Source organism: Macaca mulatta, chromosome 17 (assembly GCF_049350105.2).
Source record: "Macaca mulatta isolate MMU2019108-1 chromosome 17, T2T-MMU8v2.0, whole genome shotgun sequence".
In the NCBI taxonomy this organism is placed as follows: Eukaryota; Metazoa; Chordata; class Mammalia; order Primates; family Cercopithecidae; genus Macaca; species Macaca mulatta.
This window is the reverse complement of record NC_133422.1, coordinates 13,152,310-13,175,879: the sequence shown is the minus strand read 5'-3', so window position 1 is coordinate 13,175,879 and position 23,570 is coordinate 13,152,310. Positions and strand designations below refer to the sequence as shown.

The 23,570-nt window shown below is 40.7% G+C and overlaps 1 protein-coding gene and 1 long non-coding RNA gene across 3 annotated transcripts in view; one reads left to right on the top strand and one right to left on the bottom strand.

Annotated features, from left to right (window-relative positions):
- LOC144336264 (uncharacterized) overlaps positions 1–406 on the bottom strand; it is a 36,369-nt gene extending 35,963 nt beyond the window's left edge. The window contains exon 1 of the long non-coding RNA XR_013407890.1: positions 218–406. This is a non-coding gene — a long non-coding RNA (uncharacterized LOC144336264). The remainder of the gene's footprint in view (positions 1–217) is intronic.
- The window catches only part of STARD13 (StAR related lipid transfer domain containing 13), a 558,426-nt gene that overhangs the window by 261,553 nt on the left and 273,303 nt on the right, over positions 1–23,570 (top strand). The gene's annotated exons all lie outside the window — the stretch shown is intronic.

Genomic DNA, 23,570 nt, shown 5'->3' with positions numbered 1-23,570 from the left:
GTAAATGTCATTTGATAGTATTACTATCAAATGAGTATTCCTCTGATCATGATTATTATATTATCATTTGATTAGTATTCTGATTGATAGAGAATCTTAGTTGACAAAGTACTTTCAGAACATAATCTCATTTGACCCTCTGTGCAGCCCTCAAAAGCAGGCAGGTAATCCCACTTTATAAAAGAAAACAGAGGTTGTGAGACATTAAGAAACTTACCAAGTACCAAGTGATTGAAACTGTCTACCGATGCCATAACCCATACGCAGCCCACTACACCATGCTGACATTGCTTTTGGTAATCAGCTTGCTGCCTTTTTAGCTATGCTAGTCCATTCACTTTCTTCATCTCCAAATGCTTAATCTAACTTGGGATTTTGCAACCATTCCTGCTTCCCAGGAATGCCCTCCCCTAGAGTTGCCTCTCTTCCCAGCCACTCGCAGCTACTTTGTTTTTAATTTTTCTTATGTGTTAGGTGAGTAATGCTTCATAATATGCAGTAGTGGCTTGTGTAACCATTGGCAAATAAATTTTTCAAACTACTCTTATCCATAGCCAAGAGCAAACACTTAAGATTTATCTCTGAAAAGCCAGGCCAGCATTTAAATCTGGAGTTCAACAAATGCGTCTTTGTTTCAGTCGATCTTGACATCAGTTATAAAAGTTCTTAGGCACCTGCCAAGAGTCTTTGCCGTATTGTACCTTACAAGTGAGAGACAAAGGGCTTTGGAGTAATTAAACAAAGCGCAGTTCTGCATTTTGTTTACTCAAGACTCTATCCTGTATTTTTCATGCCAGCAATACTTAAATGGAAGTTAGTTGAAAGGTGGCCCACATGAGGCTTAGAGAATTAGACTACCAGTCCATACTCAAAAAAGTGTTTCTGCCAGTGCATATTAGGGGATATTAAGAAGATATTTCTCTTCTTAATTAGGCAGCATACAATGATGTGGTAGAATAAACGCAGAACTTAATGACCAGGCCGGGCACAGTGGCTCATGCCTGTAATCCCAGCTCTTTGGGAGGCTGAGGCGAGCAGATCACCTGAGGTCAGGAATTCAAAACCATCCCGGCCAACATGGTGAAACCCCTTCTCCACTAAAAGAACAGAAATTAGCTGGGCGTGGTGGCACGCGCCTCTAGTCCCAGCTACTTGGGAGACTGAGGCAGAAGAATCACTTGAATCCAGGAGACGGAGGTTGCAGTGAGCTGAGATAGCGCCACTGCACTCCAGCCTGGGAGACGGAGTGAGACTCTGTTTCAAAAAAAAAGAAGTTGATGACCACATTCATTCCACCTCATCAGATCAAATATGAAGATATGGCCCAATCAACATGGCATCCTTCATATCCAAAGGCAATATGAGTGTCTTCATCCTCTGTAATATTTTCCCATCCACACATCCCGCCTGCTGGGCATGGGGTCACTAGGCATGAACACTTAGCAAAGAACTCACATGGGCAAACACAACAAGGTTGCAAGAAAAACAGAGTGGAGAAGCAAAGCATAGTATAGGAACCTAGCGGCCCTCTGTGCATTTTAACTTCTGATTGATAATTGTGAGCTAGATTTTGAATCTGCAGGATGTCTATACAATCCTAAGCAACTCAACTTCTCTGTCTGTTTCACCACCTGCAAAACGAAGAAGTTAAGGGAAGAATTTACACCACAGAATCAAGTAATGGTGCTGCTAAAACCCCCTGCAGCAATAATATTCTAGGATATTATATCATGAAGCTTTTCCAAAAGGTAGTCCTTTTACTCTTCTCTGAGTTCTTTCCAGAAAATCATAAGTATTACAGATCTTTCTTTGGTATCCCATCAAGAGGCTTCTTCCATGCGGCAGGAAGGCGTTTCCTCTGAAGCAGGGCAAACTCTGAAGGCCACCAGCAGTCCCACTGAAAGATTTCGAGAGATCATAGTCCCATGCAGAGAAGAGTCACCAGTAATGACGTGGTGAGCACATGTTGACCCAAAGCTGACAACATATGGCCTCTGCTCCCCAGCTGATTTCCTGAGCTGTCCTAAGTGTCTTTACCAAAACACTCCATGTTCCATCATTTGTGAAGCCCACCTAAGGGTCATTTATAACTGATTCTGTCACATCCATGATAAGCTGCCTGGATGTATTAAGACTCTTAAGAAACGTTTCCAAATTATGTGTTAAAGTAATATGTGGTGTGATTGCCTTGTATATCAGCCTTGTGTATACTGGGGACATTTATCTCACTAAAGCAACACTGCTCTTGCAACGTGGATTTACGGTAATGTTCCTACTTGCAAAACAAAACATCTTGAATCCAATTTTAAAACAAATCGCACACATTTCAATCAGCCATGATTTTGGTAAATGCAGTGAATGTTAAAAGACAAAACACATAACAGGTGACCTGCTTATTTTGGAGGGTTTCATCTTGCTGATTGTCAATATTGTCAGCTATGCTTTTCACTACCTAGAGCACACAATCTCAATGTTAAACCTCACCTAAACTGTTTTCCATTTCTTACGATGCAGTCATTTGTTTTGAAATAAAATGAAGTCGTGTATTCTTGGTGAATTTTCTTAACAATAATTAATGATGTTTTCTTGTTATATTTTTGTGATAACCCAGACTCTGATATTTTCTAGTCACTAAGAAGGGAAAATCCTTTCTGTGACACACATACTTTAACAAGTAACCAGCTGAGTTATTACGAGAATTTAAGTGCTGCCTGATAAAATCAGTATGTCCTGGAAAAGAAAGACAGAAGTAGGAACCAGTCCACGAAAGTGCACCTGAAAATAAGATATATAAACTCATCTAGAGGAGAAAAGGGACACAGAGATTTTCAATGATGCATCTGGAGTAGTTTTCCTTCTGGCCCAGTGTGCAAAATGTAAAGAACTCTTGTATCTTAATGACAGATAGGGTTTTCTAGCCACCAATATGATATTCACCAGGGATAAAACCTGCATTATTCTCTAAAGGAGCTAGAATGGGAGCTCCCTCTCTTCCTGGACCAGGAATACCAACACTCTCTTCATACTTGACCATAGCGTTCCTGACACAAAGTGTGTGTCCTAAGTTATATTTCCAGTAGTGATGATAGATTTGCATTCATTTATTTTTGCCCTCTTATTTCTTCTTTGTAACAAATGATACAAATTTATGAACAGGTTGGAGCTTCCAGTGCCCTCTGTCATTCTCAAGTAGAACAAAGCTTGAGCTGCAAAACAAGATAGAGCTGGTGCTGTTGGAATTCCCAGTAACTTGTTCTAACAAAGTCAGGTGTTCCAGGGAATTGGGAAGCAAAACTCAAGTTCTATTGAAACACAGGGTTGATGGTAAATGTATCATAAGGCAGTTGACCCATGTCACTCTTGGGCAAAGCAACACAAAAGCCAGCGAACGCTCTTTGGTTCAGATTTCAAAACTGAAGCTAGAATCTCAACAATTCTAGCATTTATAAAATTATCAAAGATGAGAATACTACCTTTTTTTTCTTGTATTTATTAATAGCTTGCATACCTTTGTTCATAAAGTAAGTACCAAAGACATACTTTTAATTGAATTTCCTGGGTGTTTTACCTTTTCCAGACCCTAGCATCTTTCCGTCTAATCTAGATTCCACAGGCACCAATGACAGTATGAAATTTTGCTGCTGAAAATGGCTTTCATGTCTCTATTTTATCCTTGCACAAAAGAAGGGTAGATCATTCTCATTTCTGTTTCTTCAACTGATATTTTAAAATAAGACTAGAAAATAAGTCAGACTTCTAGCAGTGTAGCTTTAAAAACCCTTTGAATTACTTCCAGGCTTGTGAAGATACTGAGGTCAAAATTACAGGATATTCTTGCTTCCTAAGCATAATTACAGATTACCTTATACTCAAACATAATAAATGAAGATAAATGAGATGAAATTAATATAGTAAATTCATTTTAATTGCAATTGGTATAATTATTAGATTTTATGACCATGTAATATAAATTTAATGGAAGTAAACTTTTAAATTTTATGCTCTTAGAATTAATTAAATATGAATGTACGATGTGACTATAAGAGAATAATTAATTTCTCAAGTGAATTAATCAAGGGTGTTTTAAAAATGTTCTCTGTAGTTTACAATAGAAAAAAGATTGTAAGTCCATATTATTACAGTATAATAGGCAAATAAATAACTGAAAACGGTAGGTGATGGAGAGGATGCAGTGAGAAGCAATTCGCACCTGGCCTGGCCCAGCTCACTCCCTCGCTCCTCCACCAGAAGGCTTCTCTGCTTTCCTCCACCACAGTTCCTCCCACCATAGCTCTCTCAAATGATGAGAGAAAGGACCCCTTTCCCTCCTCAAACTGTTCCATCAGTGGGTTCATTCTTCCTTACATACCAGTTTCATATAACTTATGTACTGGGTGTTGTCTTAGGAGGACCACTAACCTCAAAGGGCTGGGCGTGGTGGCTCAGGCCTGTAATCCCAGCACTTTGGGAGGCCGAGGAGGGCGGATCACCTGAGGTCAGGAGTTCGAGACCAGAATGGCCAACATGCCGAAATCCCGCCTCTACTAAAAATACAAACAAAATTAGCCAGACGTGGTGGTGGGCACCTGTAATCCCAGCTACTTGGGAGGCTGAGGCAGAAGAACTGCTTGAACCTAGGAGGTGGAGGTTGCAGTGAGCCAAGGTTGTACCATAGCACTCCAGCCTGGGCAGCAAGAATGAAACTTCATCTCGGAAAAAAAAAAAAAAAAAAAAAAAGGAGGACCCCTAACCTCAAGGATTGAAGGACTGATGAGGCAAAAATGTAAAAAGTCGACGAGGTACTAGGAGCTCTGGACACCAAAGTCACAAGGCACCAGCAGCAACACTGACAGAATGCTCGATGCCTGCCATATAAGGCTATTGAAATTAGGTTTGATCTCAGAGTCTGGGACAGATCTCAGCCTGCCAATCTGAGTAACGTTGGTGTGGCTGCCAGGCTGCAGGGCAGAGAATCAAGTAGGTAATTTCAGGTCCATAGGCTTGTGCAAGTCAGAGGATAGGGTGTGTCTACAAAGGGGAATTAGCAATGCAGGGCAGCAGCTTACTGACTTCCAAATGGACGACAACATTCTAGAAAAGGTGTGACTTAGCTGAATTCTGAAGACAGCTTCCTCCTTTGTGGGTATGTACTCAGCTTGGGCCCCAACTTCTATAGGCTTTGAGCAACAATCCCAGCAGCTAAAGAGCTCCTCCAAATCCACACAGCTGCCTCTGCAGGGTGCGGCCCTGTGGTTAGACCTGTGCATGACTGCAGTGCCCTGGCCCCTTAACTCTGCCCATCCACTGAGATATTAAGCTTCTGCCGGTGGATAAAGGCAAGCACAAACTGGCCTCTTCTAGGCAGTCCCTCTTGATCTCTGCCCATTTGCTCTAAACCTGGTCATTTTTGCTCAGTTTTCCTTTAGTTCTCAGAACCTCAGTCTTGATGTCTGTTTTCAGTTCCTACCATTCACCAAGCCATCAGATTTCTCTGAGGCTTCGTGGACCATAGCTTTCAACTCCTGTTGACTCGTTCACCTCCTAATTTTAACGCCTCTGGTGCTTGGAGAAGAGAAACTCTGTGTTGCAGTCCCCACCTTATAGAAAGGCACTCTTGAACTCTAGCTCCCCCTCATACCCTTCACCCTTGTCCTTTTCCCCTTCCCAGCTTCATAGCCCAGGACACTCATGTGCTTACAGAACAAAGACCACCATATGGCAGATGCACCTGAAAGCAATAACTTAACTGAGGCATAGCCGGAGAATGACCCTGTGGTCTAAGGAGAGTGTGTGTTTGGAGTCCCAAGCTAAAGAATCTGGGAGCAGCCAATCTGGAGTTTCACTCCTTATCCATGAAGGACATCTGGACCCAAGGCCCATCCTTTGAAACAGAGGCTATACAGGGGATAGAGGCCCTTGGTGCTGGGTTAAATGGAGGTTGCTAGGTGGAAGGTGCTAAGTGAAAATGTTATACCAACATCAGGCTTTTTACCATGAGTAGTGGTTCTCCTGTCCAGTCTGTTGTCACTGCACTGTCCCTGTCTGTAAGTTCCCCAATAAACCTTATATCTTGTTCACTCTCTCCAGGTCTCTTCTTCAACCTCTCAGACTTGTGCCATCCTTATCGGAGTCAATAGGGGTCCAGCATAACAACCACTTAAACACAGAGTGGGGAGTAGAGGGGAGTGCACCCTTGACCGTGGGCTCCTTGAGACCAGTCACCATGGTTTTTCGTGTTTTGTTTTGAATCCCCAGCACTTAGCACAGGGCCAGCAAAAATGGGCACAGACTAGAATGTTTCTGTTCATTATAACCCCATGATAAAGCACAACCATTTTAGTCAGTTTCACATGAGATTCCCTACTATTGAGATGAAAACATCATGCACAGCTGGTCTCGGTAGCGCACTCCTGTAATCCCAGCAACTCAGGAGCTGAAGTGGGAGGATTGTGTGAGGCCAGAAGTTCAAGACCAGCCTGGGCAATATAGCAAGATCTAATCTCTAAAAATAAAAATAAATTAGCTAGGCATAGTGATGCATACCTGTAGTCCCAGTTACTGGAGAGGCTGAAGTGGGAGGCTCACTTGAGCCCAGGAGTTCAAGGCTGCAGTGAGCTGTAGTTGTACCACTGCACTTCAGCCTGGGCAACAGAGACCCCATCTCTAAAGAAAAAAAAATTAGGTGACATGTTCCTCCACCTGTCGACCCAACCAAACCAAGATATTAGCAGCCCTATGCAGAAATGACAAAGAAGGTTGTAAAAATCTCTGTCCGTTCTCAGCCCATCAGCCACCTTGAAATTTTAAAAAAGGTTAAATTAAGGTAGAAGAGTGAGGAGGGCAGGTCTGTTCTTGGTGGAGCAGTCAATATGCTGGGCTTCCTGTCACCCCAAGCCAGATAAGAGGTCCTCAGGACTCCAGTGCCACAAGAGAACCAGAGAACTTGGCATATATTTTCTGGACTTTGGAGGCCCCCGGAAGTGGTGCCTAATTCCCTTCTGGGAACATAAAGGCAAAAGGCTGTGCCTTGGTCTACCTCCCGTGATGAGAGAACAGAAAGAGATACTGCGAGAAAACCCATCCTGCTGATGGCAGTGGGCACAGGTCCCTTAGTTCCAAGCTGCACATGGATGGCCCAAGAGGAGGTCACCTTGAGAACTGCCTGTTGGGATCTGGATGGAGGAGGCCACCACATACCCAGGACTGAGAAAGAAGGCCAGCAATGTGCCCTCCTGGAGAAGAATCAGCATTGGGAATTTACCGTACCTGGAGGGCGCCCATATGGAGCTCATGTGACCCGCTAGCTCAGCATCTAAGACATTTTGTCTTTCTGCAGCTCCTGAGGAAGCCAGGGTGATCTCACAAGAGCAGGGCAGGGGAATAAGGGAAAACCGAAGAGCAAGAAAACCTGGAATCTTGGATCAAATGTGAAGCTTTTTATAATTACAGTAGACTGGATATTTCAGTTACGAAAATGAGGTTGTTCTTAGGACCAAATGTGACCAGGTTACTTTTAATTAGCTATGTGATCCAAACAACCGTGGCGCTTGGGTTTTCATTCACGGTGAGGAACAAATGGTTCACAGGGAGGGTTTCAAGATAAAATGTTGAAAAGAGTGAAGCTGCTTTCTGTTTGCATGCAGTTGAATTCAGCTGATATCAACGTGGCTGATGAATAAATAATGAATCGATGAGCAAATGAATAAACGCAAACAAGGAAATAATTGCAAATTTAGTATTATTACTCTTATTACTCAGTTTGACTCACACATTAGTATAAGTTAAGCTTTTTAAATTTGATTTATTTTTATTTAATTTTAATTTTTTTTTTTTTTTTGAGACAGAATCTTGCTCTGCTGCCCAGGCTGGAGTGCGGTGGCACAATCTTGGCTCACTGCAACCTCTGCCTCCTGGACTCAAGTGATTCTCCTGCCTCAGCCTCCCAAGTAGCTGGGACTACAAGCATGTGCCACCAAGCCCGGCTAATTTTTGTATTTTTAGTACAGACAGGTTTTCACCATGTTGGCCAGGCTGGTGAGGAGCTCCTGACCTCAGGTGATCCGCCTTCCTCTGCCTCCCAAAGTGCTGGGATTACAGGCGTGAGCCACCGCACCCAGCCAAGTTAAGCTTTTAAAATCTAGTTATCTGGTTTACCCTTCTTGTTCCCCTTTATCTCTGCTCTTAAACAGGTAAAAATTCTGGGCATTTTTTTTTTTTTTTTTTTAACCATTCTGGGCAAATACTCTTTTCCTCAGTTACCAGTTCCTCTGGCTTCTGACTTCATATTTTTCTGAGCAATTTTACTTTTTTTCTGTGCTCACAGTTTAGGACAGCTCTACCAAACAGGCACTTTTCCTTTTTTCATTTTGAAAACTTTCTTACTTTGACACTCTGTGGGTGCAGCTAAGAGCAATTTCCCTTTCTGTTTTTTTTTTATATTCCATACCTTTCTTCCAAACTAAAAATCCGGATTTCCAAGGTGTATTGAACACTTGGGACCCAGAGGGACTGAAACTATTGTCAACTCAGATATGATTCAGGAAAAAGGTTATGTATATTCTTTGGAGTCTCCTTCTATTCTCTGCCATCATTTTGGTTCCATATGAAGGTCATCTGCTCTCTGCTAGTTTACCACCCGTGGTCTTCCCATGGAGCCCTGGGCACATTTAACTAAGTCCCCCCTTGCTCAGCATGCAGTCTCTTTTGAGGGTAGAGGTGGGTGGAGTAAGGATTAAGGAGATGGGCAGGATATGAGTACCACAGTGGATGAAGAGATCAAAGAATTTGAGGACTACATTTCTGTAGAACATGGTGGGTGTAATTAACTAACCATCAGAGTAGTTTCCGTACTCTGTACTTTGAGTCCTTATTCTACAATTCAAATTAGTACATTCTATTTTTATGCTAATTCACTGTTGTACTACTCTACTTCCAGGATTATTTACTTTTGTGCTACAGTACATAACTGTCACATTTTAAAGTTCATTGCAGCTTATTAATATTAAATGACATGATTTGAAAGCATTTGCTTTCTCGGGCCAGTGAACACAGAGTACTCTTAAGATGCATTAAAATATGGATTGGTCAGTGTTTAACAAACCTTATTGAGTGGTTTTTGTGATTTAATAGTCAGCTTCCCGGACTCTTAGCTTGGCTGGCAACGTGACAGTGCTGTAACCATTGCTTTAGAAACTGAAGAGAAGGATTTCCCTTCAACAGTCACCAAGTAGTAAACAGCAGGGTTACAGCTAAGGGAAGAAGCTACCTAGTTGTTATTATTGGTTGTCAGATTCAAAGCAATCTCACTGTTCCTTTTATCTGAGTACAGCCTGTGATCAGACCTCATTGTACAAGACACTGTCCTTACGCCTTCATTATCTTTGCGTTAGAGCTGGGCTAGCTAACCAAGTTTCTCTCCCAGGGATAATTTATCTTGCAGATGACACATTAAATGGAACCATGCAATCAAAGTTTGAATTCCAGCCTTGTGCTGCCTTGGTTGGTCAGGCCAAATTAATAATCGAACTTGGTGCCCTTGAACGAGCTCCCTGTTGTATACGTTTAGCTGGCCAAACCACTTCCCCTCCCCCAACACTCCACCTCCTCATGGATGAAAACTTCTGGTAGAAAAACAAACTCACAAAGTACCAGGTGCATGAGACATGGGGATGACTAGAAAGGGAATGTGCAGCTTTGTGTTTCTTCTTTTTTTTTTTTTTTTTTTTTGAGACAGAGTCTCACTCGGTTTTCCAGGCTGGAGTGTAATGGCGCGATTTCAGCTCACTGCAACCTCTGCCTCCCAGGTTCAAGCAATTCTCCTGCCTCAGCCTCCCAAGTAGCTGGGATTAGAGGTGCATGCCACCATGCCCAGCAAATTTTTTTTTTTTTTTTTTTTTTTTTTTTTTTTTTGCTATTTTTAGTAGAGATGGAGTTTCGCCATGTTGGCCAGCCTCGTCTCAAACTCCTGACCTCAGGTGATCCACTTGCCTCGGCCTCCCAAAGTGCTGGGATTACAGGTGTGAGCCACTGCACCCGGCCGCAGCTTTGTGTTTCGAATCAAACACTGACTGTGTGCCAGTTACACTGGTCTCTGCAGAAGCCGTTGGCAGACCTTTTTTTTGAGACAGGGTCTCACTCTGTTGTCCAGGCGGGAGTTCACTACAGCCTCAACCTCCTAGCCTCAAGCAATTCTCCTGCCTGGACCTCCCAAAGTGCTGAGATTACAGGCGTCAGCCACTGTGGCCAGCCTTAATGCCAGATTCTTCTCTGTGTGTCGTATTTCTGTGCCTCAAAGGAAGCATACGCTACCCATGTGGCATGTCTGTGAGACAAAGAAAGGGAAATAGTGGGAGAAATACAAAATGTCTTATGAGGGAATCTAAATAAATTTTGAAAGTTTGATTTCCCTGATTTTATTTTTCAATTTATAATGGAAGCTCTAACTAGATGTTACCCACCATCCCAGACCCGCCCAGACCCACTAAGCCAAACATATTTAAAGTATGTAAATGCCAATTATGTTGCGTATATAAATAAAGTACTGCCTGGAAGCTAGATATCATGAAATAATACTAAAGGCAACTATGTTTATGTTGTTCACTAATTATAATAGTAATAGCTAATATTTATTTAGCTACCAATGGAATAGCTAAATCAAAGGAATACCATTTTTCTATAATGCTTATCAATGGAAGAGCATTTATTTACCAATGTAATCATGTTTTTCGGTAATTTCAAACATGAGATAGCCTATTTCTTACCAGTGTAATCACATTTTTCTATAATTTCAAATGAGGCCTAGGCTATAGCCAATATATGCAGAGTCTCACAATTTCTACTCTCTTAAATTATGGCCTTTTAGAGTTCTTGAATCCAGGTTTATTTGTTTACTTAACATGTGTGTGCCGGTTTGCTACAATACAATATCGAGCAGAATCAGGGTCCCTGCCTTCATGGATTTCAGAGTTTACTGAAAGGACCAACAGTAAAGAAATAACCACATAAATAAACTTAAAATTACAGTTGATATCAATGCTAAGGAGGAAAAGATACATGGTATCCTGAGAGTTGATATCAGTGACCTGCCCAGTGTAGGGAGGGCCTAGGAGTAGTGGCATTTCAGCTGAGAACACTGGAGAGTAGGAGTTACCTGTGGTGAGGGGACAGGGCACAGCACCGCAAAAGCCCTGGGTGCCAGGGAGCATGGGCACAACTTCTATAACTGGATTGACTTAACTTGAAATGTAATTTGCTCAGAAGAGATAATTAAAATTCGGGGCAAGTGACCTGAAGTTACCCAACAGAACACAGAACTTCAGATAATTCCACTAAGAACATTCGATTCCCCATGACTCAGTGCCTGCAAGGTTTGCCATGCTCCGTTTATGACCGTAGCGTAGCGTGGTCTCCTGGTCTGTGCGTTTGCGCCGGGAGCCAAGAAGATCTTCAGCTTATGGAGTTGATGTGACCATGCCCATCCTTTGTGGCCATGGACAAGTCAGTTCTGTCTCTGTAGGAAACTTAAAGGACAAGCCCTAGAGGGGGCAGCTGTGGGAAATTATTGGATGGTAATCACCCTGAACACACGTCCCTTCCCCACCTGAACCTGGCACAGGTACCCTCTGGTTGGAAAGGCCCGGCCTGCTCTCCATCTCTCTCTGCCCCAGCCCCACTTTGGCTTGTCAGTTGCCTGTTTCTTTAAGGTCTAGTTCAAATAGCTTCTCTGGGAACTTTGTTCTTTCTTCTGTGACAACATTGACACCACTGTATTCTCTTGCATCTATTTACCTGATCCTTTCCTGCCTCCCCCTTTGACTAATTTCTTGCTTCAGGGCCAGGGCAGAGACAGTTCTCTCCTTTGCATACAGTCTTACCTAAGAGAGCACGCAGAGGAAATGGCTATGCCAACTGGATGAACTTGAATTTATGTGAGTGTGTGTGTGTGTGTGTGTGTGTGTGTGTGTGTGTGAGATATGATAGGGGTATTCTCCACTGTTTTTTTTTTTTTTGAGACAGAATCCCGCTCAGTTGCGCAGGCTGGAGTGCAGTGGCACAATCTCAGCTCACTGCAACCTCCGACTCCCGGGCTCAAGCCATTCTCCTGCCTCAGCCTCCTGAGTAGCTGGGACTACAGGTACCCGCCACCACGCCCGGCTAATTTTTGTATTTTTAGTAGAGACGGGGTTTCACCATGTTGGCCAGGCTAGTCTTGAACTCTTCTCCTCAGGTAATCTGCCCGCCTCAGCTTCCCAAAGTGCTGGGATTACAGGCATCAGCCACCGCACCCAGCCTCCACATTTTATGTAAAATAAATAAGTCAAACTATAAAACATCTGTCTGATGCATTTATTTTATCGCACTTCTCTGTCTTGCATGCATTTATTTTATCGCCCTTATCAGAGTATTAAAATTATGTGTTTTTATGAGTCATGTCTGAGAACATTGTCCTTGAGTGCAGGGACCTTATCATATTCATTTTTCATCCCTAGCACTTAGCATAGAGCTTGGCAGTTAGTAAATGTCCAATAAATGATGCTCAAATTAAATGGAATCAAATCTTGCTCAGCTCTTTGCTGCCTTGTCACAGTAAAGTGACTAAGCAAGCATGTGAACCCTGGGATCAGAACGCTGGGTGTGAATCCCAGCTCGTCACCCACTGTGTGACCTTGGGGAAGTTACTGAACTGTTTGGTTCTCTGTGTCCTTATCTGTAAAAGAGGATGTGAATATTGTCCACCTCCTGGGCCTGTTGTGAAGATTAAACTTATCTATATTTACATCCATTTCTACATCAGTATTATCTATTTATTTTAATTATACAAAGTGTCTTTCTCATGCCTTCCCAGTGAGAGGACAGGCAATTAAATGTTGTGATATACAAACAGAAAACCTCCTACCCTTCTAAGTCCTATTAAATGTCAAATCAGAGATGGGGTCATGTCAATAAAGGAGTTACCTGAGCAAACATGAAAGTAAAATTTACATTATGCATTGTAATCCTTCCAATTAAAACCTCCATTGTAAAGGGATCTGATTTCTAACCCTTTAAATATTGTTATATGGCTTTTATGAAAAATTCTGCAAATGTCAGGAAAAAAATACTATAGGGTGTGTTTTTAATGTGACTGTTTTACAAGGTGCTTTCAAACGTGTGATAGGATATCATAGTCAATTGTCATAAGAGTTCTCTAAGGAAAATCAGATCCAGTTTTATAGTCCATTTGAGGTGATGGTACAAATAAATGACAGTTGAGATCAAGTACACTACATGTCAAATCGTGTTTCTTGTTTTTTTGTTTTGAGATAGGGTCTTACTGTGTTGCCCAGGCTGGAGTGCAGTGGCGTGATCTCGGCTCACTGCAGCCTCAACTTCTCAGGCTCAAGGGATCCTCCCACCTCAGCCTCCCTGGTAGCTAGGACCACAGGCAAGCACCATCACACCTGGCTAATTTTTGTAGTTTTGGTAGAGACAGGGCTCCACCATGTTGCCCAGGCTGGTCTTGAACTCTTGGGCTCAAACGATCTGCTTGCCTCAGTCTCCCAAAGTCCTAGGATTACAGATGTGACCCACCACGCCCGGCCTATGTTTCTCATAAAAAGTGCAGGTTTACAGAGAATGGAATTATTCCTGAGAATCACAGCAAGTCAAGGTATAGTGGAGGAGATGCAGCTCCAGGTGGGCCTTGGAAGATAAGACTAATGCAGGTGGGAAGAGGAGAAAGGACATGAGAACAGAGAGAGCAAAGGTGCAGAGGGTGGAATGCATTTGGTATGTTTGGGGTGACAGCTCCCTGTGTGGCACAGTGGAGGTTCGGCCTGGCCTTGGGAGTGGAGTCGGCCGGTCTCAGTAGGGAGTGGGGGTGCTGAAATGCCAAGGCTTGCTTGCTTTGCCAGTTTTAAGTTTAACCACCCACTTCCCTGAGAACACCACTGGCTAACGTGCTGCATGAATTACAAGTATGATAACCAAGGAAAGTCTGGAGACCCCCCTTTAAAATAAACTTGGCTCAGTTGCTTCATTGGACAAATAGTGACTCATGCCAGCATTGTCCCAGGGCTGTAAAAGTAGCCATCCAGCCACTGAGAAATTACCAAACATTCCTACCAGAATTGTATTGGCTATTGTGAATGGCTTTAACAACAGGACCTTGTTTATTTGGTTTTTACATAGGTTATTACTGATTTACCCATTCAATCAATTCCTGTTTTCCTCTGGTGGGTGAAAAAACTGCTCCCAGCCCCAACCTCTGGGTTTCGGACAAGGAAAAAACGAAAAAGGACTACATTATAACCCAGAAGGTGATCACACACCTTCCTGCTCTCAGTGTAGGCTTTTCTATTATGATATGGATTATCCTGGAATATTATATCATCTTCCCTAAAAGCATTAAAAATAGGATGCATTGTCATCCTCCTGAGTGGAGCTTGCATGGTCATGTTTGTGCGTGTGTGTCCTGGGGGAGATGAGACTATAAGCAGGGGTGGGGGAGAGTAATGTAAATGCTCTGCTACGATTTCTTTTGGTCCCATGAGTCTACGATAACATTTTTCTATCATCATGCAAAGAGCAATAGAACTAATAAGAATAATAACAGTCGTAGTACTGACAATTCTGGATAGATAAAAGAGCTTTGACCTTCCAGAGAAAATCCAGTATTTTTTCCATTCAGTATCATTAAGGTCACACATGCCTCTTACTACCTTCAGTCTTTTTCCCAGATGTCTCTTCACATTTGAAAGAAGACAGGAAGTAAAATTAAGTGTTTTTTGTTTTTGTTTTTGTTTTTGTTTTTTTACCAGAACATGGCTCTTGTTTGCTACTTCAGATTTTTAAAGCTCACAGGCGTTATCTATAACCCATCCTCAGGGTAATCCTGTGAGAAAAAATATGTACTCATTATTGATGGAAAAGGAGATGCTTACAGCTTTTGCTTAATTTTGTTCCAAGCCTCTAGGAGCAATAACAACAAAATGGTTGTTTTTACTAACGATAGAAACAAAATAGCATAAAATACATAAAACTATCTAAGAATAAATCAGACACCTTAAGAGTCGCAGTAAGTTTTTCTTACTTGCTGAATACCATGTAACGTCTTACTGACCAACCCCCTAGTACATGTTGCATTCCTTCCCAAAGCCAACCCTCCTCTTTCCCACAGTGGCCCCAGGCCTGTCTCCTAGAACTCTCAGCAGCCTTTGATATTGTTACCTGGAGGGCCCTTGACCTCCCTGCTTCCTTGGCTATCATAGAGCAGTGTCCTGGTGCTTCTTCCACCTCCCTAACTTCTCCTTCTCAGGCTTATTGGCTCCTCATTCTGTCCCCTAAGCCTAGGCACTGCCCAAGGTCTCTTCTTTCTTTGGTCTCTGTCAGGGAGATCTCTCACCCAATCCCAAAGCTTCGTCATTCCATAAAGATCCATATCGGTATCTAAATTGTCAGCTTCCTCCTTTCAAATTCTAATCCTTTTTTTTTTTTTTTAGAGATGGGGTCTCGCTATGTTGGTCAGGATAGAGTGTGGTGGATATTCACAGGTGCAATCACAGCTCACTACAGCCATGAACTTCCAGGCTCAAGCGATGCTCCAACCTCAGCCTCCTGATTAGTTGGGACTATTAGGTGCCTGGCTAATCCTTCATTCTTGATTCTGTGCTTGAGACTGCCCCAGCTGGAATTCTTGCACCTTCACCCTGCTGCCTTCCCATTTCCTCCTCCGCACGACTTCCAGAATGTGTGAGTACCCACTAAGTCATAAACTCCAGGAGGACAAGGCTCTTTGTTGTCATTTTTATTTAAACTTAGGTATCCTTAGCACTTTAGAACAGTACCTGGCACATAATTGACATTTGGAAAATACTGAGTGAATGAATGAATATCACTTCATCTCTACCCGCTGCAAACCAGCCTAACTCATCTTTATGTCCTGTTCATCACCTGTGCTTAAAGCTAGGGTGTAGCTTTATACATTAAGCTTATATTAAGTAATATGGTCAAAACCATATTAAGTAATATAGTTTAAGTAATATGGTAAAACCATAGTTAAATAGTATGGTCAAACCATATTTCTCTTCTATTAAGTATGGTTTTACCATATTACTTAATATGCTTCATATTAAGTAATATGATCAAATCCAGTCATATTACTTACTCAGCCAAACTGGGGCATTTTTTGGTTTGAAAGGGGGCTGATGTGGTTGACTGTGTCCCCACCCTGCTAATAAAAACATACCTGAGACTGGGGAATTCATTCTGAATTGTAGTTCCCACAATCTCCACGTGTCATGGGAGAGATCCAGTGGGAGGTAATTGACTCTCGGGAGTGGTTACCTCCATGCTGTTCTCATGATAGTGAGTTCTCACGGAATCTGACGGTTTTTAAGGGGCTTTTCCTGCTCTTTGCTCAGCACTTCTCCTTGCTGCTGCCATGTGAAGAAGGACATGTTTACTTCCCCTTCTGCCATGGTTCTAAGTTTGCTGAGGCCTCCCCCAGCCCTGTTGAACTGTGAGTCAATTAAACCTCTTGCCTTTATAAATTACCCAGTCTCAGGTATGATTTTATTAGCAGGGTAAGAATGGACCAATACAGGGGCACTGTGAATAATTATGCTGGGATGACAGGCATAAACTTAACCTGATTGTATGCTTATCCTAATCATTAGTATTTTTTAATTTTCTTCCTCATCTATTCCCTTGCATTGCCAGCTGCCGAGACACACATCTGCCTTTGCACCGTCCTCTCACTTAGTCTTCCCTTTGCATTCTCTCCCCCACTTGCCTGTTCAGGCTTTGGCACATCTAGACTGGTTTCTATTAACAGCCTCTTGACTGGTCCCCCTGAGCCTAACCAGTCTCCCCAGTGTCTGTCTCTGCCCATTCTATTCCCACCTACACATGGCTGCTGGATTAATTTTCCTAAGGGATAGCACCAGTAATACAATTTCTCTACCCAGAAGAGTTTCACTGGTTCTTCATTAATTCTGAAATCCATACAAACTTGCGGCTTTTAAAACCTTCAATCTTGGGCCAGTCTTATTTGTAGGTATGGATACTCAAGACATGAGTACTAAGAGCGGCATTGGCATCACCATTTCTAATGGGGGCCTATTAGAAATAAAGAATTTTGAATTGTATATTAGACCTATAGAATCAGAGTCTACAATTTAGCAAGATTCCCCAGTGATCTGTATAAACATTAAAGTTTGACAAGCACTCTTCTACACTGTAATCTAACAAGGAGAAATCACAGCTCTAAAATGCCCCCAAGATTTTAGCTTCCATGCTTTATTTGTGTGGGTCACTTTTTGTAGGATACCTGCCCCCAACATCTCTATTTAGTAAAATTGCATTAATCTTCCAAAGATGAACTCCAGCAACTATATACTCCATGAAAAACTTTCCTGTAACTACTAAATACTATCTTTGCATTCTCTGAACACCATAGTATTTAATTTCTAGTGGCTTGTCACTATCTCTCTTACCTTGAATTACAGATATTCTGGCACTAATTTTATACACACACTCATCTCCTCCTTACATTGTTAGCACAATATGGGTAGTAACTTTTTTTATTGTAATAAAATATACATAACATAAAATTTACCATTTAAACCATTTTAAGTATATAGTTATTTGGCATTAAGCACATTTATATTGTTATATAACTATCACCACTATCCATCTCCAGAACTTTTTAATTATCCCAGACTAAAACTTGTACTCATTAAACATCAAATTCCCATTCCCCAGCCCCTGGAAACCACCATTTCTACTTTTTGTCTGTATGAATTTGACAACTCATACAAGTGGAATCATGTATTATTTTCCTTTTATGACTAGCTTATTTCACTTAGCATAATGTCTTCAAGGTTTATCAATGTTGTAACATGCACCAGAATTTCCTTCCTTTTAAAGGTTGAATAATATTTTACTGTAGGTATATACCACAGTTTGCTTAATCATTCATCTATTGATGAACATTTGGGTTTCTTCCACATTTTGGTTCTTGTGCATAATGCAGTTATGGATATGGGTGTAAATATCTGTTCAAATTCCTGATTTCAATTACGTGGGGTATATATTCAGCAATGGAATTGCTGGATCACATGGAAATTCTATTTTTAATTATTTGAGTAACCTTTATACTGTTTTCCATAGTGGCTTTGCCATTCTACATTCCTACCAGCAGCCTGAAGATTCCAATTTCTCTACATTCTCACTAACACTTATTTTCTGTGTGTGTGTGTGTATGTGTGTGTTTTTAATAACAGCCTCCTAATGGTATAGGTCTGAGATGGTATCTCATTGTAGTTTTGATTCACATTTCCCTACTGATTGAAGATATTGAGCATCTTTTCATGTGCTTGTTGGCCATCTGTATATCTTATTGGCAGAAATATCTATTCAAATTCTTTGCCCACTTTTTAATTGGGTTCCTTGCTGTTGTTGAGTTTTAGGAATTCTTTATATGTGCTGAATATTAACCCTTCTTAGATCTGTAACTTGCAAATATTTCCTACCATATGGGCTTTTTTTCTCTGTCTGCAGCGTCCTTTATTATAGGAACTGTTCAAAGAACAAATGAACCTAACGATAGTGCTTTCAAATGGTGTCCAATCTATATTTATATTTTTAATTTGAACTGTTAAACGATGCTTAATTAATGATTTATCACTGTGCTTAAATTTATGATGAAACCTGACTAAAATTAACTTTGCTTTAAAATTATTTTGGTCAAATCCAATGAGATCGGGGAATGCCAAATATAATTGTGAACATTTTCAGGCTTGAGCTCTGTTTGGGGTGCACAAAGGAAGCTTCAAAACATAGACTGACCATGTCCCATCATTGTCCTTAGATTTAAAATCTTAACACTTACACAGGGAGGCTTTGAATATTACTTGCTAGTGTATGGCAAGAAAGATTAGAAATTATTTGTAGTACAATTGGAGGAACGTTTAAATTCCTGTGTTTGGTTAGGGGTTGTAGCATAATAAAAGTCAAATGAAAAATAGAAAGTAGCTCTGAAAGAAATAAACTTACAGAGAAGTAAGGATGTTTATAAAAATTCAGCATGTAGCCTGAAGCATGACCTCTGTTGGTCTTAATGTAATCAAATTCATCATTGATATGGCAGTAGCAAATGAGAAAAGCTAGTGGACATTTGTGGGGTAATGAAAACAAAAGGATAGTTATTTGTTTTTTCTGAATTGTATTATTTGGCTAATGTATAGGCCAAGAAAACTACTAATAATAGCCAAAACAATCCTGTCTCAGTTTTACTTTCTCACACTCTGGCCTTTCTGCTTTGTGATTTATTTTTAGCTCAAGAACTTCCTACCACAAACTCTCATTAGGCCATAGAGTCACATTGGTTGTATATGGCTATAACCATGTGCCTTCTGTGGGATAGTTTAATGGAAATTCAGTCGGTTCATGTTTGAAAGGATTACATAAAACTTCTTTGAATAATTAGCACAGCATCCCAACAAAGGGTTAGTTGATTTTTTTCCCATGAAAGGTCAGACAAGAGAAAGTCATTTAGAAGGCATACAAGATTGCTTTCCTGGGGTCATTTTCATTCTGAATTATGAAACAACTTCAAAGACATGAGTCAATCTCTTAGTATTTTTTGATACAAAACATTACTATTGAGTAACTGTAGTTCAGTGACAACATCTTCACTGGATTAACATAAATGAGAGCTAATAATGGTGCATTCATGCACATATGTAGGTGTATTCAAAGGGTATGTGTGAGGACATTAGCCAGCGTCATTCTTAGCCCTTCATTATGACTCCCTATTTACTCAACTCCTGACTTTATGATGAATGATTCATTTGGAATGAACTTTTTGTGCCCTTTCAGATATATAGAGGTTACATATGTCCCCCTGACTGCTTACGTCTAATACTTTCAACTTTTTTCTGGCTTTTGTAGACTCTTTCACTAACCTTTGTTTTGAAGTGATTTGTCTGATTGCTTACATTAAAAGGGGTTAAACATGAATAGAGAGTCAGAGTGGGGAATCCATAGGCCCTCTCACTTCTTTCTGATTGGTTGCTTGTTAAGTCGAAAATGTGGCAGGTGTTTCTGAGATGCAACCAATTCTTTCAAGTTTCTTTGTCTGAACTTTAATTGGAATTCAAACAGAAGTAAATTTCATGATGACATTTTCCTAATTTCAGTTCTGAAATAGAAGAGATATGGTATTGTATAAAAACCCTGCATTGAAAATGAGGAGTTCATGCATTAGGTATAAAACGTGTACCTGTAATTATATAATTTTAGAAAAGAGACCTCAGAGGATCTCCATTTTATTTCTCACTTTACAAATGAGAAAGCAAATGAGAGCTGGTGAGTTTAAGGGACCAACCAAACGTTCTCTAGCTCATCAATGACAGAGCAAGGATGAGAATTCAGGGAGCAGAAGGGAACTCAGTGCAGTGTCCTTTTTACTATTGCATATCACCTTCCTTCAGTGAGTCCTTTTCAGAAGCAGCATACTAATCAATTCTTGCCTTTTTAATCAGACAAACCCTGTGCAAAGATGAAATCAAAAGATTGTTTCTTTATTATATGTTGAAATTTTTCTTAACCTTCACCATGAAAAAATAATGCTTATATAAAAATAATGCTTAAAATAGCAAATATTTTTGACAAGGTGACAAAATGCTCTCTGGTAGGTAGGAAATCCTTAATGGCATCAGTCTAAAATTCATAGTGGTTGACAACTTCATACACAGACCCAAAGAGGGTCCACTTTCTCAGAGGTTTTTCAGAAAGGACATAGTGTCTAACAGGTTTAACCAGAGAAGATATGGAAACAAACAAACAAAAAAAAGCTGACCTTTTCTATAGCATACTTTCAGATGTTAGTAAGGGTGAGAATAGACAAGACTAGGATAGCATTTCAGAGTATCTCTTTGCTCAGATGGTAGAAGCATTGACATTGAAGGAGGAAAGATAATGAAATCCTTTCTTTTATTGAGGAGGAGCCCATGTAAAATTTCTGGGAGCATATTTCATACCAGTTTATTTAGAGATGAAGTGGATTGATCTTGATTGTGAGACAGATTTTTAGACAAAACTAATTATTTCTTTGAAATTATTTTTTCTATACTTAAAGAAAATGTCTAAGTGACCGGGAGCGGTTGCTCACACCTGTAATCTCAGCACTTTGGGAGGCCGAGACGGGAGGATCACCTGAGGTCAGGAGTTAAAGACCAGCCTGGCCAACATGGTGAAACCCATCTCTACCAAAAATACAAAACTTAGCCCAGCATGGTGGTGGGTGCCTGTAACACTAGCCGAGGCATGAGAATCGCTTGAACCCGGGAGGTGGAGTTGCAGTGAGCCAAGATCATGCCACTACACTCCAGCCTGGGCGACAGAATGAGATTCTGTCTCAAAAAAAAAAAAAAAAAAAAAAAAAAAAAAGAACAAGAAAAGAAAATATGTCAAAGGAAAACAGAGTGACTTTCAGAAAATATAATTTTGTTTTACGTAAGAATGCTGCAAAATACCAGGATACTGATTAAATTATAACCAAGCACCAAATAAATCCTAGGATATTTTTTAAATGCTACTAGCAGTGTTGTACATGTATTTCTTCTTCTGAAACTAATTGTACCATGAAAACCATTGTTCCCTATTCTCCCGACCCTGCTGAGAGTGAGAGATGTATGGAAATTCAGCAAAAGTGACCCATAAATATCAAAATTAATTCATTCGAGGAATTCATTTGATTCAAATCATTTATTTGATTCTAAAAGGATCAAAGGTGGTTAGTAGAGCTGTTTACAATAGATTCACTTAAAAAAGCTCCCAGTGATTGATGGTTTTACGTGCCAGGCCGTTCTAAGTACTTTACAAATATCTTATTTAATCTTTGCAACTGTCCTATGAGGCGGGGAAAATTATTGTCCCCATTTTACAGATAAGAAAGCAGAAACACGAGAGAAGCTATAACTTGTTCCAGCAAATAGCAGAGCTCAACTGGAAAACATCTAGGATAAAGGCCATGAACAATATGCTTATGTACTTTATCATGCAGCTTCCATCTATTTCTAATATTTAGAGCTATCATGATAATTTGTCTTTTGAATGTAACGCTAGAAACATCTGGAGAAATTAAGTTTAAAAAATTTAAAGCTTATGACTCGATCAATATTTCTTGAATCACTTAACAGATGTTTATTGAGGGGCAACTGTGAGCCAAGCCCAGGGATTTTCTTTTCCATTAATGATAAGTTTCTCTCAAAGCAAGGGAAATTTCTTCCAACTGCCTTCAAAAAAAAAAAAAAAAAACTGTATGTAAAAAATATATGTAATGCACGTATATGTGCATGTATGAACATATATACACATTTTAAAACAAATAGAAAGTGAGCTTTCAGATCCTTTGTACAAGCCTAAAACAAGTGACATTCGATTAGAAGAAAAGTATGTTCTCAAGTTGATTTCCATTTGCCTTGAACTACTAGATCTGTTTCCACACCATTAACTTTGCTCAGGACAGACAAATAAGGATCCATTAGAAAACGTTCTTAAGTTAAATGTAAGCTTTTTTGAAGTGGGCATTATTTTTTTGGTAACTAACGTCAAGTGCACTGAAATGGAATAAAGATGGTGATTTTTCAAGGTATTTGAAGGGAGAAAGCCTCAGCAAGAGTGGTATGCATTTTCACTGCAAAAGGCCAGATTTAATTTGGCAGTGGAGATCAAGGAGCAGGTAAGGTTTCATCTGTGTCAGCAGTAAAAGGAAACAACAGAGGCACCTGCCAAATGTCTCAATTGTTTCAGAAGCTGACAAGGCTGGGAGGAGGCTACTTCTGAATTGGTCTAGGATGCCCAATGAGGCTAAATAGAAGTAAAGATGTTACCCCGCTTGTAGAGTGGCGGGATAAAATGCAGAACAATACAGACACCAATGCATTTTATGGGACATATAGGGAAAAATTATTTGTTTGTTCACTTGAAATTCAAATTGAACTAGGCATCCTGTGTGTCTATTTGCTAAATCTGGTAGCCCCATTCACTTCCCAAGTCTGCAGCTCACCCGGGCTCCAAGCTACTGGTGGCTCCCATGGTCTTGGTCAGAGATGCCAGTAGGGGATATATATGGATTGTGCTGGAATCTCTAACGAGGAATGTACGGAGGGCCTTCCAGAACAGTTTCCTGGAGGCTGGAAATTCCTGCCGGCCTAACCCCATGGGAGGCACACTAAATGTTGGGCCGGCTTCTCTGAGTGCTGGTTGGAGGAGGGTTAGTTGGCTTGCCTCATATCCGCAGCCACCACCTTGTTTCTGTCCAGACTGTCATTCTCAAAGCTTTCCTACTCTATACTCTTGTTTAAGACCCTTCACAGCACAGGCCCTTTTGTTCCTATGTTGCTATCTCTAGCACCAAGCACAGAGCCCAGGACATAGTAGATGTCCAGTAAATGTTTCCTGAACTTGATGTTTTCAAAGGTGGTGGTGCTGTTGCTGCTGCTGTTTCTTGCTAAAAACAGCAAGGAGGAAACAGGGATAAATTGTTCCATCCTGGTCATCCATTATTTTTCTTAATTTTTGAA